Source organism: Ascaphus truei, chromosome 4 (genome assembly GCF_040206685.1).
Source record: "Ascaphus truei isolate aAscTru1 chromosome 4, aAscTru1.hap1, whole genome shotgun sequence".
Taxonomy (NCBI): domain Eukaryota; kingdom Metazoa; phylum Chordata; class Amphibia; order Anura; family Ascaphidae; genus Ascaphus; species Ascaphus truei.
In genome coordinates this window covers 7167765-7186969 of record NC_134486.1, presented here as the reverse complement: position 1 = coordinate 7186969, position 19205 = coordinate 7167765, and the positions used below count along the sequence as shown (strand labels likewise).

Here is a 19205-nt window from a genome sequence, read left to right as displayed (position 1 = left end):
TGTGCACATCTTCTAAGCAGGGGTTAATTTACAGGGATTAAATAAACAACGGGCCCACCGTCCCTTTCAGAAAAACCAAACAATAAAATCAAATCCAATTCCATTAGGAAAGCTAACTACACATTCAGCTCCAACTCTTACTAACCCAGGTGGATAGCTAAGCTCATTCCACCCCAAACAGATATGATTATTGCTGAGCATAGAACGTCTCTGTATACAGCATATAAAAGGGTTGGATTATTTGTAAATCCAGGTGTTGGTGCAGACGACCCTGCATTAGCACATCTCTCTCTCAGCAGTGTCTCTCACTCTTTACAAGCTTCTTTTTAACTAGCTTCCATTAGCTGGGGAGCTCCTCTGTCTCCCCCCCTTCTCTGGGGAAAACAGTCTCACTGTGCCTTGCAGCTTCCATCCTTTTAAAGCACTTCCTGACAATTCAGAGCATGCTAATTAGCTTTATTAACTAGCAGCTGTACAGCCATTTCCAGGAGGATTAACTCTATGAGAGCTGCAAAGTCCCACAACTGCCCCATTCTGCCCCTAGAGGACAGTGATGGCACCACAATATCTATTTTCAACAAAAAACTGTGTTGTAGGTTGTGACACATTTTAAGGGACCAACATTCGTTCTGCATAGATAAAATGTTATTGTACAGAGAAGAGATCCGCAAAACTGTACAACGCGTCTTCTCAAAATTGTAAGCGTTTTTTTTCCGTAAATTGAATTCCCTGGGAAACATTTCACCGAGCTTCAAAGGGATAATAATGTTGACATTTCATAAGCTTGTAGACAACAGAACTTTCCAAACCTCACAGGTCTCTTCTTCAAGAGTACTGAAGAAAACTCTGAGGTTTCAAAGCAATTAAATCTATGAAGAACTCTCATGTCGGTCCTTTATATTTTACAATTTGCAACTAATGTATATTTCTCACGGCCCAGAACAGCCACTGAAACTGGGAATTACTGTGAATTTTATAAGTAGAAAACAGCAGTGGTACTGGTCACCATTCTGTACTATCACACTGCCAGAAATGCTCAACTCCAGTGCTGGTAACTTCGATTCAAGCCAAATCGGGCATAATATCCAATGTTGGGCTTTGATGAATTCTGGCTAATGGATCTCACCAAAAGCTCAGAACCATTAAATTAATTAAATTAGTCGAAAATACGTACGTTCTGGGCACACTTCTTTAGATGGAAAATGTATCATTTATTCTTTCCTTTCTCCCTATGGATTAATGTTCTTTCCTTCCAATGTATAATAATGGTAGATACCCGTTTCTGGTAACAAGGTAATACCCAGTTACTTGTTCCCTTAGTATTTATAGTGGAAAAAAGCCTGGGCGCTACCTCAATGTGAAATGTGGATAAAATATAGATCTATTACAACCTTTTGGAGTTAATTTCCCCTTAGCTTCGTGGTGCCCTCCTGTGACTCTGACACCAACAGGACCTACCCAGGACCCGTGATAGTAACTGGAACACAGAAAAGAAAGGGGGAGCACAGGTTGAGGGTAATTAAAGATATTAGTGATCTCTGCCAGGTGTCCAATGGGGTATAACAATACTCAAATGGATCTCCTGCCTTGGGTATTGTAAGGGGGTGGTGATATGAAATAGTGTAAAAAATGTCACTTACACGGCCTTGTGCTAGTGCATCAAGGTATCTTTTGTTCCTCCTTCCTTCCGGTGTGGATCTCCTTCTGTTCTTCTTGCGGTCGTCCCTCTTTGGTTTAAGGGGTATCCTCCTTGTTCTTACTTTGGTCTCTTCTTGCTCTGGGTCGAGGTGGTCATCAGTAGTAGGGAGGCATACATTATGTCAAACTTTTTTGACAGGTACCACGCCCCCTTCCCCCCCAAGCCACGCCCCCTTTTGGCCTTAAACCCGCCCTATGTCCCGCCCCATCCGTATCCGGCCCCGCCCCCTGCGCAGGTTTTTAGGTTGCCGCCCCCAGCGCCAAAAAAACGCGGTTGACGCCCCTACGCCAAAAAAAACCGCAGTTGACGCCCCCTAAGCCAAAAAACCGCGGTTGAAATCCCCCTGACTCCATTTTTTATTATGATGTGCATTTTTTATTCTTTTTTGTGATTGGTGCGTAATGTTGACGTAGATTGGAGGGGGCGTATACATACGCGGGGCATGTCCGGGCATGTTTATAGGCGTTTGGGGCATGCCCGAGCATGTTTTTTTCATACTGGGGCATGTCTGGACATGTTTATTCTGAAATAACGCAGTGCGCATGTCAGAAAAGTTCAAATGACGTTGAAAAGAGGGCGTAGCATTTTTTTAAAATTCAGACAGAATACGACTTTAAGAGGCTAAACCCCTCAAGGGTCTGGGTGGCCGAGTGGTTTAAGGCGTTGGACTCAAGATCCAATGGACGTATGTCCGTGTGGGTTCGAATCCCACCCCTGACATAATATTTTTATATATTTTTTATTTGTATAGAGACGGTACAGGGATTAGCCGCAACAGGGGCTACATAAAAAGAAAGTACAAGTGTATAAGAGTCAAAAATATTTTTTATTTTTAAAAGCTACAACAGTTTCAAGCAGGAAATAATTACAAGATGTATTTACAAGTAAAAAAGTAAAACGGCTGTTAAGGCCTTAATAGACTAAAATCATCTAGAGGCGTTGAGTTAGTACGATACATAGTATAGAGGGACAGCAATACAATGTCTTATTTTACAGAGGGAAAAAAAAAAATTAAACAGCTTATTTACAGTTTCAACCAGTGAGCCGACGGCAATAATAGACTACCCCTCCTCTTGTTTAGTAAATACCCCGGCGGGGATGTTAAGCCAGGGGCACTTAAAGAACTGTAACGCAAATCAGAGGTTCTTTTCTGAGGGGGTAAAAGGGATGATGAAGGAGGGGGCGTTGTATCGGGGGCCAGTATTTTTAAGCGATCCAGGCTTTCTCTATTTGTTGCATTACCCACAACCGATGAGGGGATATTCAGTTCAGCCATCGCAGACAGAAAAGGGCTCCAACCCTGTGGTATTTTACGTTTTGTAACAGTGTGACTTTGTGTAACACCACGTACCAAATCCAGTAAATTAGAGCCAGGTATAACCTGTTTTTTATAAATAAACTCCCCTTTGTCATTCCAGCTTGTAATATGTTTAGCCTGAAACATTTTACTGAGCAATAACTCTGCATTTTTCTTGAAGCGGACATTCACATTAGTAACAACCTCACGAATCAAATTGTCAGGCGTATCTGATGATGCAATATCCTGGAAATGTAAAGGGTGAGAGGCTGTTTCATCAGTAGGCATTAAAAGGGTTATGCGGTTCTTCTCCCCTTCGCTCTGTTTAGCATGCACCAAGTATTTCTGCAGTACAGTAGTGTATCTTTTTATCTTTTCATCCTCTGATAAATTATTGCTATTTAAGATCGCATTAATTTCTGTGTCTAGGCGCTGCATGGCAACTTCACGTATGTCGCCCACTCGTTGTGGGGGGCGCTGTAAACGATCCATATCTTGTTTGGGGACCAGGTACATTTTCTCAGCATATTCCATTAGCGGTTAGTGAGAAGGCCAGTCAGCAGCGGTATAGCAAAACCCAAAAGAGAGCCAATAAAGCCGCCGGACTGCTTCACCAGGCGTTTCTTTTTTACAATTGTAAATTTTTTATCGCTCAGCTTTTTTATAATTTTACGCCACTTTTTAAGTATGCCAATTTGCCGCTTTGATAAAGGTATTTTACCTTTTAGAGCATTGAGGGCTATCTCGCATATGGCGGTGACTAAATCATTAGACGCTGAACACAGAATAACTTTTCTTTGCTTTGGTGAAGCCCTTATTAATGCTTTTAAAGTATGCCAATTGCGGCGTAGTCGGTTAGACATGTTTACAACGGCGGAGCGACTACAAGTAATGACAATTTACAGATAGTTATCTCTTTTTAGAACAGTTTTTTTTTTTTAAAACATAAACTGTGGGGTTGTCAGGCGGAAAGATACCGGTTCTTAAGCGGTACTCATCAGGGGTCGTGGCTCTTAAATCTACTAACAAAAAACCATAGGGGACCCGTGTGGCATCTTCAAAAGCCTCTAAAAAGAAGTGTGATTTACCAGGGTACATTTGACGAGCTAAGGTGTTAATTTGTAATTTATCCCTTGGATTTTTAAAAAGAACCATATATTTAGTGTTTAAATTTATGGTTCTGCTTTTTTTACCCTGGCAAAAAACATTTTGTACGAGGTACATGATACTGAGGTTTCTGTGATGCACATACTTGGTGAATGCTTTTCAATTTCAGAGCTCTCACTGGCGGCTTCCATCAAGTCATCAACGATTGTCAAATTCACTTTACCAGGGGGAAAAAGAGCATCGTCATTAAATGTAGCGGGTATACCCTCAATAAATCTAATGTGGGGCATAGTGCTTAACAGTTCATCATAAAGATTTTGCCAGCAAGCATAAAACCATACGATATTATCAGGCCGGTGTGACACGTGAGTGCTAGAATGTTGCAAAATCTGTTTAACAAAATAGCTTTTCCCTGAATTTGACGGTCCGGCTAAAATACACGAGAAAGGATGTTGAAGCCTGATATCCATTACAGATTTATAATTAGTAACCAAAGGGTAGGGTTGTGAAGTCGTTGGTCAGCTGTCGTTTCGTGTACACACACTTTTGTGTTTTCTGTAGAGGACGCGTCTTAATCTGCCAGTAACGTTTATTTCGGACAATCCCCGCCTGTTGTACCACAATCTTTTCCTGATCTTCAGGATCAGAGTGTAAGCAGTAGTCCAGGACAATATCTTTTAAAGTGTCAAAGTTAATCAATTCAGCGTTTGCAGCGTTCAGTGTTATACCTTTAACTTTTAGACACGTTTTACCAGTAGAAAGCTTGTAACCGTAAGTCTTGGGACCGGCGGAAACAAATTCTGTAATGTGTGTACCATTCGGTAGTTCACTAGTCAGCTCCCCTAAGTAGTCACCCAGAGGCGGATTCCAGTCACCTGTTTTGCTAACAAAAATGACAGAGTCAGTGTCATGGTAGAGACACCGCTCTTGTAGCTTGTCCAAAACATTGTACAGTTCAAGACGGGCATAGGCCGTCGTAAAACAGGCAATAAAATATTGACATTACGACCTACAGTGTAGCCCTCCTTTGTATACTTCCAGCTAACCATGGCCGTGTCATCATCTAGGAAGTCTAAAGATGACACATCGTATTGCGTTGAAAAGGCGTAACCAAAAAGTTCATCAGGGCTTGTTACAATGCTTGTATTTTGTAAATTAGTCTTTTGACCGAATTTACCCCACAAAGAATTTAGAAACAGTTTAGAAATTTGTCTTTTTGCCGGGTTAATGTCTATTTTATCAGCGCGTAAACGTATACCCTCTTTGGAAAAATAATCGCTGATGTATTTTTGTTTTTTGACCTCGTCTGTACACCAGCTGGGGTATCCAGATGCCTCCTGTTTGTCCCTGAGGTGCACCTTAATGTATTTAGCAAACAATTTTTTTGTACAACATTCAAAGTGCCAAATTTCAAAAAATTTACACAGCCGGTACCCTTTCTTCAACGCTGCCTGAATTTCAACGGTACACCACGTACCGGTCAATGAGCGCTCCTCATCCGTATGACAGCAAGGCGTCGTCTGGTTGGTGACGGCGCATGTGCTGCATAGTGGAAACATGAGCTTGCCATTCATTTTAACAGGAAGGATGGGGAAAAATAAGCCTCTAGGCGGATAGACTTTTACTTTAGCAACCCCAAAGTACTGTCAAAAGAGAGAAAATTCTCATAGATGATCTTAGGGTGACCGGTGGGGTACATTTTGGTTTTGTTGATAAAAGGATACAAGCTGGTAAAATCATAGTAATGTATACTCTCACCAGGCGCCGCTTTGTGGTACAGCTTAATAGCGTTTGTGCGGCCGCCGTAAAGTGCATCACGGGGGTTCATGGGCTGTGGAAAATCACTTTTAAGTAGAAACGCCTTTAGATCCGTATCGGTCTCTAACATGTGTTTCCACTCGTGCTCCCACAGCTCACGCACCACATAGCCACATTTGGTTTTTAGAAAATGTGTTTTGATGGCTGTTTTGTGGTACAATTGACCATATGTGAGAGATGTAACAGTGTTTGTATCTTTTTCATTGTAACACATGGGACAGCCGTGGTAAAAGCAGCCGTTGAATTCAAAGGCTGTTTGAACACCATTAATCACCGCATAACCATCCAGAAAATAGTTACCCACCATCTTTTCACCGCCCCTTAAAGCATGTTGTATGACTATATTCTCCTTGTAGGCCACATACAGTAGCCACTGTTTGGCGGGCGTAGAGAAGCGTTTTTTTGTGGTGTTGTAATTGTCAGGGGGCACAATGGCGATGGTGTTACTTGGTAAAAATTTGAGCCGAAACATAGCCATGCACACAGAGGCGAGGGTTGTCAGCTGAAAGGGGTCCACATTATAGACATCGTCCTCACCAATCTGAGACTCACGGTCGCTCATTACCGTATGCTCTGTCATTTCTATGACACTGTTTCTAAAGCAGATACAGGCTTTCTTCAAAATTTTTACATCCTCAATGCAATAGCTTTTAAGCTCAGCCTGAAAGTTGAAATCACAATGTTTGTTCGCTTCATACCATGTCATGAACCCCGTTTTCTCGTCGGCCATCATGTACTGGGGGCCGTAATGCTCTATAGAGGGCATAGAACCGCTGTAATTTTGATTCTGTACAGTGTTAAAAAAGTGTGGGAAATATCCTTTACTGCCTGTAAACCCAGGGCCTGTGGCAACTTACTGAGCTTCATGGGGAGGAAATTTAAAGAGTCGATAAATCTGATATTCAGATCAGGTATTGTTACACATAATAATTTACCGCCTTGTGCTAGTAATTCTATTTTTATCTTCTCTTTAAGCAGCTGTTGCACCACAAAATAGGAATCGTAACGGCCGGCATTATGTGCGATGAAAGTGTACTCCCTAAAGGGCCTGTCTATGAATTTTGTTACAAAATCAGCCAAACACTCTGGACCCTGGAACTCCCAACCCACAGTGCCGTCTAAAGACTGGGCACAACCTTTTTCTTCATCATCCCTTAAAGGCATGGCGTAGACATAATTTGGTATGTGTACGCCCGTCTCCTGCATGCACTCAAAGTCATAAAAAATGTAGTTGTCAGTGAGGACCGGTGGTTTGTATGGGCGCATGTAGCACAGGTGATTGTCAAAACTGGCGATGTAAGCATAACAGACTCTACACTGCAAACCTCTGCATTCCTCATGATCGTCATCTGTGTAGCGACCGCAACGGTCGCAGTATTTCTTGCGTTTACAATCTATTTTAGCAGCCTGGGCTAGTTTCTTGTGTTCACTCAAACAATCCTGTGAACGACAAAATGCCCGACACATAGGACACCTAGGCATGTCTGCTATGACCTCAACACAATTCCGTCTCTGGCACGATCGGCAAAAATAGCGGCATGAATGGTTATTTTTGTGAGCGAATGGAGTATGACAAAAATCGCAAAAGTAATTGGCACCGATGAAAGCGTTTATTTTTTTTACGCCAAAGTAATGTGTGTCTTCATGGTATATAAATAAAACCCTCTCTTTGCAGGGCTCACTTGTATTAAAAAACTGCCATTCTCCCCGATTGTGGTAGAACACTTTAATGGTTACATTCAAGTGCTTTTCAAAGTCGGGTATGTCGCTAAAACTGACTAGACGATCATCAGGAATACCCAGGGTGCGATGTATCAAACGTGCTTTCTCCAGTAACACCGCGTCAGCCGTATCTCTCTTTTCTAACAGGGCACAAAGACTGGCTGCTAGACACAAGTTATGGCTGTCGTTATTTAAGTCAAAGAGTAATTGTCTTTTTTTGTTTACGATGCGACTGTAAGGCGTTGAATTAATGCGTCTACGGTGCAACACACCACCAACTCTGTTCTTAACAGTTATGACCAATAGTCTTAAAGTACCGTCACCAAGAACCTCCGCGTTGCTTTGTAACATGTTTGCCACATGTTCCAAAAACGTCTCAGCGCTTAAGGCGTCCTTAGAGCGTTTAATAGAGTATAAAGCTCTATTTAACGTGTCACCGTCTAGACGTAATTGCACCATGTCATGGGGTCCTATGTCGGGCAGTAGTCTATTCAATGTACACTGTATAGCATCATGTACCGCCTGTAATGCCACTGAAAAGGATGTTATACGATCAAGATTTACAAATTGAAAATGTTCAAAATGTTCCACAGCATTAAAATTTTGTCGTACTCTTTGGTACTGCGCTACACGTTCCAAAAATACAGACTGATCCACCGCATCATTAGGGGGCTGTATTATCAGTGGTATTTGGTCATGAATTGGTTAGTAATTGGACGACAAAGTATCTTGCAACTGTGCGTTCTGAAACGTTATACGTTTCACGTTCGTATTTAAAAACTGTAAAATTTCTTTAGGAAAGAGTTCACTTTTTGGTGATAATCCGTATGAGTCGAAAAAATGTCCAGAACCATCTGTATAAAAAAAAATCGCCAACCAGTGCTCACCAGGACCGTTATGAGGATGTGTATTTATGATGAAACCTGCGGGTGCATTTGTCAGCACACGACGAGGTAATAAATCGCAGGGGTAAACTCCTTGAAACAATCCACGGGTGAATCGATCGGCGCTTAAAAACTGTGTTATTTGCACGGTATTCATTCTTTTTTTTTTATTCAGAGAAAGTCATATAACACTTCTCTTCTGTGATTTATCTCAATAACGTTATCAAAAACGCCGTACACAATAATATTAACGGTTCTATCCAGAGCCCTTGAAAAGCGTATTTCAGCCCTCAGGTTTCCATTGCGAATTAGTGAGAAGTGACCACCGCGTTCCTGATCGGGTGACAAATCAAACGCAAATAGCGTGTACCCCTCAACATACTCTTCACGATTAATGAGAAATCCAGCGTCTGCATTTTGTTTACCGGCAATTTGTACCAGGGCCATGTATTCTCTAATAGAATTAGCATTCTCAAAGTCTGGTTGAAACGGTTTTGTCGGTATTTGTTCGCTGTCTAAATACAGCGCTGCAAAATTCACATGGTTGTGTTTGAAACAAAGGGGTTTTTTATCGTAAGCACCAGAAAAAGCGTCATTATCAACGAATCCTATAATGACCAGTTTGGGTAATTGCCCCAAAAACAGGTTTTCTAGATTGCATACGCGACTTCCGACCGCAATGCTATAAATTTTCATCCCCACACGGTCGATAGTGTATTTTGCGTTGCCGCTTAAAAGCCCCTGCGCATGACCTATGCGCACTGCCGGCGCAATTTGCACCCTTTTGACAAACAGCGACGCGTTTAGAATTTGAATCTTAAACGGCTCAGCCTCAGCAGACATTAAACAAAATGTATCTTTATTTCTAGTGAGTTTAATTTTTAAGTCCAGACCGTTCAGTATAAGTCTCTCTTGAAAAAATATATCGCTATGTAGATGTCCCAGTAATTCTACGGCTTTACCACGCTCTGTCATTTGGGAACGCTTTGTAAAACCCTGGTTATCACCACCCACTGTGCGGGTTTGGTGTTGCCCTGCTGTATCCTTGTAAAATAAACCGGTGGTAAACTGCGTGGATAATGCATCAGCGCTATAGTTCAGAATTGTTTCAATATACGCCCGATATGCGTACAGATTATTGGATTGCGATATGAGTCTGTCCCCCAAAGTTACATCTAACTGATTGAAAAGCGTTGCTATCGGATTATTGATTAGACTCACGCGTGCTCCATCAGCAATCGGTGTATTGTCCTGTTTGACGATTTTACACGTAATGTAAATCAAAGTATTATTGAGGTCGAAATAATGTTCCCCGTTGCCAGCGATATAAAACTCCAACGGTGCCGTTTCTGAAAGGGCGGCCAACGGTTGTATTTCCACATACAGACTTTTTTCTATGCTCGTCTGTGTAGGCTGTATTTCAAAGATGTCCAGTTCAGATTTAGCGCATTCTATGGAGTTGGTGTGAATAAACGCCATGCTGAAATAACTTTTTTTGTCTTGTCAAGCGAATCAACTGCGGGCTTTTAAGTACCGGTTTTCTCTTCTTTCTGTCTTTTGCGTCCGCTCTGTTTGTTTTGACACCGATTTGTGCAAGGCTGAAACGCTACGCGTTGTATGCGTTTGTCTTTAGAATTGCTTTACTTATGTACCTGTGTCCGGAGCATGTTGGCGTTGTACCGCCTATTTTATTCAACACTAAGGTTGAAAGCGATATTTCGCTCCGTCGTTTTCACATGCTGGTTTACAATGTCAATGCAGCCATCTTACAGGTAATGTAATTCAATGCGTTATTGAAGGCGCAATAGTCTTCCCCGCTTTCGGCGCTATAAAACTCCATAGGCGCGTTTTCTGAAAGGGCGGCCAACGGTTGTATTTCCATATGCAGACTTTTTTCTATGCTCGTCTGTGTAGGCTGTATTTCAAAGATATCCATTTCTGATTTAGCGCGTTCTATGGAGTTGGTGTGAATAAACGCCATGCTGAAATAACTTTTATTTATTTTTTTGTCTTGTCAAATGAATCAAAAGATGTCGTTTAAGTTCTGTCGCGAGGTTTTTTTCTTCTTTCTGACGTTGCGACTGCTCTTTTTGTTTTGATAACGGGTTGTGCTGGGTGGGAATGCAACGCTGCGCTTGCGTTTGCCTTTAGCACTGCTTCTACTGATGTACACGAGACCTGATCCGTCTTGTGCTGCACCACCCATTTTATTCGTCACAGCGGTTGAAACACGACCCACAACGTCTCTAGCGATATTTAGTGCTGCAGTTTTTACATGAGGTTTTACAATATCAAAGCCACGCCTGAATAAAGGCACCGCCCGTCTAAAGAGACTGCGGAAAACGCCTGCTAATCCACGGCCGTACATATAAGGGCTCCCATGAAAGCCCTGTAAGCCATTTCCCGCTTGTGCTCTATAGTACATACTGTAAACCTGTGGTTCTCCATAGTTTTTAACAGCCACCATGTTGCCGGCCCCTCAATACAGAGAGCTTTTGCGCGGCCGAAAGTGCAGTTTTACAATGGCCTTCCCGTACTTGAATGAGACGTTCTTATTTTGGTCGTTCTTTATCTCAATTGTAATGCAATCGATGTGATATTTACTGACGGGTATGTAATCAGGCTTTATGTAGCGCTGCGTAATGATATCATTATTATTGCCGGTGATTTCAACAGTCCGCAGTAGGGGGACAAAACTGTGACCTACGCGTTGATGCATAATGATGTCGGTATAAACAAATATTGTATAAAAGCCGTTTTTTATATCTGCACATATTTTATCACATTTTTCAATTTTATCGATATTATTAGAATCCATGCCTAGAATGTTCATCATACGCTCTGAGGCTGTAAAGCTATGTGAACCCGGAACAGATACTGTTCTTTCAAAGTCGTCATATTTCAATTTCACTTTACTGATGGCCATCGCCTCGTTAATAGACCTAACCAATTCATTAATATCACTATAATACCCCGCTTTTACCATGAAGTTTGATTTAATGGCGTTTAGCGTTGATACATGTAATGTGCTGTCTGGCGCAGCGTTCCGTAACGGCGGCCTTAGTTGTGTTACAGATACGTTACCGTCCACATTTTCAAATGTATTCCAAGTATGCGGATACTGTATTTCTGTTAAAGCAACCTCCCATTCACCTTTTAAAATAATGGGCTTGGCTAGTTTTGTCGTATAATTAGAAATGTCATTTTGGGGGAACGTTTCGTATGACGCATTACTAGGCAGCGTTACATAAAAGGCAATATCCTCCATGGTGACGTCTTTTTACAAACGAGTTAGTTGTGCTTTTTCTATCCAGCTGTTGAATTTTGTAGGGTATCCACACCATTTAACGTAGTAGACGATTTTACGCCTTACGCTTTTTTGTTTTAATATCTTCTCAATTCTGTAAACGCGATTTAAATTCTTTGGTATTTTTTGTATCTCTTCAGCGTAGAATGAGCCTTCTATGGCCTCACCAGCGCTATCTGTAATCTTATACAGAGGTTTTACGCCTTTCGTGCGTACATCAGCAATAATAAATATTTCGTCTGTAAAGCACTGTTCATAACCCTTTGTAAAAACTCCTTTATATTTTGATATCCGAACGTGGTCTCCAATTTTTAAAAGTGGCTTAAGTTTCTTAGAACACACATGTGACCTATAAATAGTATTCCAAACGGTGAGAGAATTCGCTTGTGTTACATCCTTTGGCGCACACTTAATGGTGCGATGTGGCGTGTGGTTATAGCTGTATATTAAGTCTGATAACACATCGCTGTACCTGTGCGTATTATGTGCTGTGAAAAAACGCCACATTTTCGTTTTTAATGTCCTATTAAAGCGCTCAATAATGGCTGCCTTAACGGCGTTGCCGGCGATGAACCTGTTAACGCCATATTTTTGGAGCAGTAAATTAACATTCTTATTCAAGAATTCTTTACCCCCGTCAGTTAGTAACTTTTGAGGCACCCGTCCCTCTAAAAAAATCTCCTGTAACGCATTAGCGACGCTTAACCCTTTTTTATTTTGCAACAATTTTGCCCAGGCGTATTTTGACAAAATATCGATAACCGTCAAAATATAACGATTTCCGTCATTACAATTGGCAAAATCAATCATTGATACGAGATCGGCTTGCCACTGCGAATCGATATTGGAAACTAAAATCATATTCCTTTTGAAATTTTTTCGCGCCGGTTTGTATAACGAATAGACATCTTGCTCTGAAAGATAATTTTTGACCGTTGCGTTTGAAATACCGTATTTTTGTGCTGCATTATTTAAACTCTGTATGCCGCCAAAGGAACCAGGCATTTTCGGCGTGTAATATATTTTTCGTAATTGCGCATCCGTTTTTTTTGAGCTTGTATGGCTATGCATTCTTTAATAGTGTTTCATAAATCAATATAATGCTTCTATGGTGTTTTCAGCCTCTGTTTAAAACTGTGCTGATAGCCTGTTGAAACTCACATAAGGCATCACAACGGATATACATCCTTTACTTCAAATGCTATCTCCCGCCGTTCAAAGCTCTTCCAAGTCTTTTGAAATGCCTTATTTACCGCTGTTAATGAGGCTGTTCCCACGACACCTCTGCTCTCAATTAACAACCATGGTGTTTGTCTAGCTTCTTGTCATTATGTCCCCACACCATCTGCTAATGAGGTTATTGCTTCAATTGCTATGAAACGCTTTTCAAAGCATTTGAAAGACTTTTGAAATGACTTACTTACTTTTTTACTTGTAAATACGAATTGTAATTGTTTCCGGCTTGAAACTGTTGTAGCTTTTAAAAATAAAATAATCAATTTTGATTATACACTTGTACTTTTTTTTAAAGACAATGTATTGCTGTCCCTCTATACTATGTATCGTACTAACTCAACGACTCTAGATGATTTTAGTCTATTAAGGCCTTAACAGCCGTTTTACTTTTTTACTTGTAAATACGTCTTGTAATTATTTCCTGGTTGAAAACTGTGTTATCTTTTAAAAATAAAATAAGCAATTTTTGACTCATACAATTGTGCTTTTTATTTATATGTAACCCCCGACTGTTGCGTCTAACCCTTGTACCGTCTCTATACAAATAAAAAATATATACAAATAAAAAAATATATAAAAATATTATGTCAGGGGTGGGATTCGAACCCACGCGGACATACGTCCATTGGATCTTAAGTCCAACGCCTTAAACCACTCGGCCACCCAGACCCTTGAGGGGTTTATCCTCTTAAAGCCGCATTCTGTCTGAATTTTAAAAAAATGCTACGCCCTCTTTTCAACGTCTTTTGAACTTTTCTGACATGCGCACTGCGTTATTTCAGAATAAACATGTCCAGACATGCCCCAGTATGAAAAAAACATGCTCGGGCATGCCCCAAACGCCTATAAACATGCCCGGACATGCCCCGCGTATGTATACGCCCCCTCCAATCTACGTCAACAGTACGCACCAATCACAAAAAAGAATAAAAAATGCACATCATAATAAAAAATGGAGTCAGGGGGATGTCAACCGCGGTTTTTTGGCTTAGGGGGCGTCAACTGCGTTTTTTTGGCGTAGGGGGCGTCAACCGCGGTTTTTTGGCGCTGGGGGCGGCAACCTAAAAAATATGCGCAGGGGGCGGGGCCGGATACGGATGGGGCGGGACCGGATACGGAAGGGGCGGGACATAGGGCGGGTTTAAGGCCAAAAGGGGCGTGGCTTGGGGGAAAAGGGGGCGTGGTACCTGTCAAAAAAAGTTTGACATACACTGGCGACACAGTTTATTACACTGCGGCCAGATCCGCAAGCCGGGAGATTTCCCGGCTTGCTAGTGGCCGCCCCTCGGCGTGCCGCGCGTCATAGACGCGCGGTCACACGTCTTCGGGAGCGTGCGCCCCCTGCACGCGCGTCCAGGGGCTCCCCGAGGGAGCCCTGGTGTCCCGCGATCGCGGGACAGCGGCAGGGGGTTCCGGGGGACCCGGCGGACCCGGCAGCGGTAGGGAGAGCGCCCCGATCGGAGGGCGCTCTTCCGCTGCTTCGGCGCGCGCCCGTCACTCTCGGGCGCGCGCCAGGCTACTGCTGCGGCACAGAACGGGCAAATGCTCGAATAAACTGTGCCGCAGCAGTAATGTATGCCTCCCTACTACTGTCATCAAAACACAGTAAAAACAAAAACAAAAAAAGGGGTAGCAGCCTGTCCTTAAGCCGTTGTTAGTGACTCGTTGTGTGTTGCTCTCTGCTTCTGTGTCCGGGTGCAGTCCTACAACTTCGCCGTCTAACTGCTTGAATGGCTTGAATGGTCCAAAAATCTTGTAAAGTCGAGCAAAGCATTTCACCCTTTGTTGGGCTTCCTCAGGCTCCGCAGATACCACTTAAACCAAAGAGGGACGACCGCAAGAAGAACAGAAGGAGATCCACATCGGAAGGAAGAAGGAGGAGCAAAAGATACCTTGATGCACTAGCACTTGCACAAGGCCGTGTAAGTTACATTTTTACACTATTTCATATCACCACCCCCTTACTATACCCTAGGCAGGAGATCCATTTGGGTATTGTTAGCAGGCTTGGCACGCCTCCTCCTCTAACGTCAGCCCAGAGGCGAGCCCCTGTTTCTATTGGCTGGTGGGGAGGAATTCCAATGCTGATTGGTCGCTCCCTCCATGCTGAACATAGCTCAGGGGAGGGTAAAGAGAAGCCCCAGTAAGAGAACCAGACAATTTTGTGGCTTGAGTCGATGAGCTAGGGCGGGTTTTTCAAAGTTGCTCTGTTCCAAATAGCAGAGAAACCGGCTTCGTTGTGAAGCTAGGAAAGTCTGCCCGGCAGAGACTGAGTCAGACGTGAGGGCCAAGTTCTAATTTTAGAATGTAGCAGTTGCTGTCAGGAGTTTCTGCTGAATCTCACCTAGGAAAGGCTAGATATCGTACCCCCGACCCCAGTAAGTGTGTATATTTAGAAGGAGCGGCTCAGGGAGTAAAGACACTGACTGGCACTGAGTTTAAAGCAGGGGAACCTGATTCAATTCTCGGTGTCGGCTTCTTGTGACCTTGGGCAAGTCACTTTATCTTCCTCTGCCCCAGGCATCAAAAACTTAGATCGTAAGCTCCACAGGGCAGGAACCTGTGCCGCAAATAGTCTCTGCAAAGCTCTACGTAAAACTAGCAGGGCTATAGAAAACAAACACTTAGGGGCTTATGCAGAGAGGTACGGTACAAGAAAGGCTTAAATTTCGCCGCAGGATTGGCATTTAATGTTGTGCTATGCAGGGTACTCCGGTAGCGCGGTGTGCATGAAATTGCTAATTAGCCGAGTTTCACTTGGCGTGAAACTCGCCATTCAGAGGCGCGCGGTATTTGCCCACAATACAGCCAACTTTTGTTGGCGGGCAAAATTTCCTCTAGATGCGCCATTTAGTGGCTCCGATTGGCGCGTACATGCGCATCGGAGCTACTGGAATCATGCGTGTTTTAGCATTGGCGAAATCACGCTTCTCGCCACAAGTCTGGCGAATTTGAATTGGCCCGCCAAGTTCTCGCCACTAACTGCCTAAATGCGGACATTTTTGCCTCTAACCTGGCGAAATTTACCTTAACGTACCTCTCTGCATAAGCCCCTTAATTATTAAAAAATTGTTTTGTGTTTTGTTGGATTTCAGAAGTTTTATCCAAATAAGCCTCATTTTATTTCACTGCCTTGTTTTGCCAATTAAATGATCCCAAAAATATAAATGTTTTAAAAGACCTGTTCTCCCGTGACAGTGCTTTTCAACGTCTAATCCTTCAAAATCCAAAACTATTCAGTGCCTAAGCGGCATCTGGGCCCTTGTCCATATTTCCCACAAAGGGTTAGACATCGTCATGTTACAGTATATGATGCCAACATGTTCACAGCCATGGGCTATACAATCTGTAATTGTTGTGTAATTTGTGCAGACATTAATTTCCTACTGATGTTTGGCAGAGGATGGATGTGCAATGGTGTATTGTATGAGAGGTATTATTGCACAAACTATAGACGTCACACCTATAATTACCTGTGCTGCGAATGCTGTAATTACCAACCTTACACATGTCTTATAACTTCTAAGAATGTGGCTTTTCCCCAGCCCTTTAGGAAAGCTTTAAAACTGGTAGAGCAGGTATTCCCGCTGCAGAGCAAGTGGCAAAAAAGCAGAATGGTAACATGGGGCAGAAGGAAAAATACAGTAAGGGTTTGTTTCACGTCAATGGGTGTTTGTGGTAAAAAAATATCCAGAACGGCAATTTTTGACCATATCAGATAAGCACCTAAAAGATAAACTGGTCCACGCCCAGAATCAGCTCCTTTGTGGCAATTTATTCACCAAGTTAAAGTGTCAGCGTTTATATACCGAGCGAAAAGTGGAGCAATTCTGAGCAATTGTTATGCTCCATTCAAGCAGAGGGGGAGATAACTGCCAGGCATATTATATTGGGGTCAAGCAGAGGGGGAGATAACTGCCAGGCATATTATATTGGGGACAAGCAGAGGGGGAGATAACTGACAGGCATATTATATTGGGGTCAAGCAGAGGGGGAGATAACTGCCAGGCATATTATATTGGGGACAAGCAGAGGGGGAGATAACTGCCAGGCATATTATATTGGGGACAAGCAGAGGGGGAGATAACTGACAGGCATATTATATTGGGGTCAAGCAGAGGGGGAGATAACTGCCAGGCATATTATATTGGGGACAAGCAGAGGGGGAGATAACTGCCAGGCATATTATATTGGGGACAAGCAGAGGGGGAGATAACTGACAGGCATATTATATTGGGGTCAAGCAGAGGGGGAGTTAACTTCCAGGCATATTATATTGGGGTCAAGCAGAGGGGGAGATAACTGCCAGGCATATTATATTGGGGTCAAGCAGAGGGGGCAACAACTTCCAGGCATATTATATTGGGGTCAAGCAGAGGGGGCAACAAATTCCAGGCATATTATATTTGGGTCAAGCAGAGGGGGAGATAACTTCCAGGCATATTATATTGGGGTCAAGCAGAGGGGGAGATAACTGCCAGGCATATTATATTGGGGTCAAGCAGAGGGGGAGATAACTTCCTGGCATATTATATTGGGGTCAAGCAGAGGGGGAGATAACTGCCAGGCATATTATATTGGGGTCAAGCAGAGGGGGAGATAACTGCCAGGCATATTATATTGGGGTCAAGCAGAGGGGGAGATAACTTCTTGGCATATTATATTGGGGTTAAGCAGAGGGGGAGATAACTTCCTGGCATATTATATTGGGGTCAAGCAGAGGGGGAGATAACTTCCAGGCATATTATATTGGGATCAAGCAGAGGGGGAGATAACTGCCAGGCATATTATATTGGGGTCAAGCAAAGGGGGAGATAACTTCTTGGCATATTATATTGGGGTTAAGCAGAGGGGGAGATAACTTCCTGGCATATTATATTGGGGTTAAGCAGAGGGGGAGATAACTTCCTGGCATATTATATTGGGGTGGGGGTGTTTTGTAAATTAGAGATAAAGGATAATTTCCCCAGGATGGGAACATTACTGTTTTCTCTCGTTAAGTCGGGGTTCACCACACGTGACACCAGCGGCCTCACCCTTTATACTTCTAAAGATCGCCATGGAAAGGGATATGTTTGTGAAACCCCATCGGACTCTTTATTTAATTAATGATTACGATATCTCCAAAACAAAATAGCTAAAAAGAGACACAATATTTGGGGTAGAATAAAAGCCACGCTGCTATTCTGTGGTTTCCCCGTTTGTTGGGGCAGTAAGTATAAGTGTATATGGGGAGAAGAGAGATGGGGCGAGTGGGAAAGAGAGAACTGTGTCATGTGGGAGAGAAAGACAAGTTTATAATGAGAGGAACGGACGCAAAGAGCCAATGTCTGTTGTTGAATAACACGTAATCTTGCTGTAACTGGCAGTGATTCTCCCCTTTATTGTACAGGCTCCCATACACATGCACGAAATACACCTAAAGTAACACACACCTTTTGATGTGTAACAGGTTTTCCCCACCCTCTGGGAGATCACGCTATTACTGGGTGTGTTGTGATGGTTACCTGATGGCTCACAGAAGCGCTGAGTTTCCGCCGTTGGTAGTGGGGAAGACAGGACAGGCTTTTGGGGTGATGGTTTGTTCTCTCTCACTGGTGCAGGGGAAAACTCAGATTAATCCTAACACTGCCTGCACTGGTACCAGGGCTTATGTGTTAGGCAGGGCAGATTAGTAGCCATAAAGACGACATGGCTACACAAGGAAGCAGCTACTAAAGGGACCCCTACATCTACCTTCAGTCACTCTTTGACAAAGTACCAACAGGTACGAAACGCGTCAGAGTTTACTTTGAATCTTTGAAATTTGCCGCTGTTGGTTTGGCGCTTGGAATCTGCGCTCCTGATTGGCTGCAAGGTTTCTTATGGGTTTCAGTGTCCCATTCACCTCTGCAGCCTATCAGAGCGTGGGAATTCTCCTGCCAGCCAATCACTGATTTGCCGGTATTGTAAAGCTGGGAGGGCACCTTTTCTCAGGTTGTAAAGGGGCATGCGCCAACCTGGCACCTCTGCCTCTTTGCACACTGTGCCCAAACGCTGCCCAGGCTCCACAGAGTCAGGGCTCTGGCAAATGGTGGCCGGATAGCCCTGTGTTAGCCCGGGATGTGGGCACTCAAGCAGAACTGCAGTACACCT

General features: G+C 43.1%; 1 protein-coding gene and 2 non-coding genes across 3 annotated transcripts in view; 1 reads left to right on the top strand and 2 right to left on the bottom strand.

Annotated features, from left to right (window-relative positions):
• The window catches only part of LOC142491877 (uncharacterized), a 72512-nt gene that overhangs the window by 31018 nt on the left and 22289 nt on the right, over positions 1 to 19205 (bottom strand). The gene's annotated exons all lie outside the window — the stretch shown is intronic.
• TRNAL-CAA (transfer RNA leucine (anticodon CAA)) lies at positions 2336 to 2419 on the top strand. Its single transcript has one exon. It is a non-coding gene; the product is annotated as a tRNA-Leu (tRNA).
• On the bottom strand, positions 13656 to 13739 carry TRNAL-UAA (transfer RNA leucine (anticodon UAA)). Its single transcript has one exon. It is a non-coding gene; the product is annotated as a tRNA-Leu (tRNA).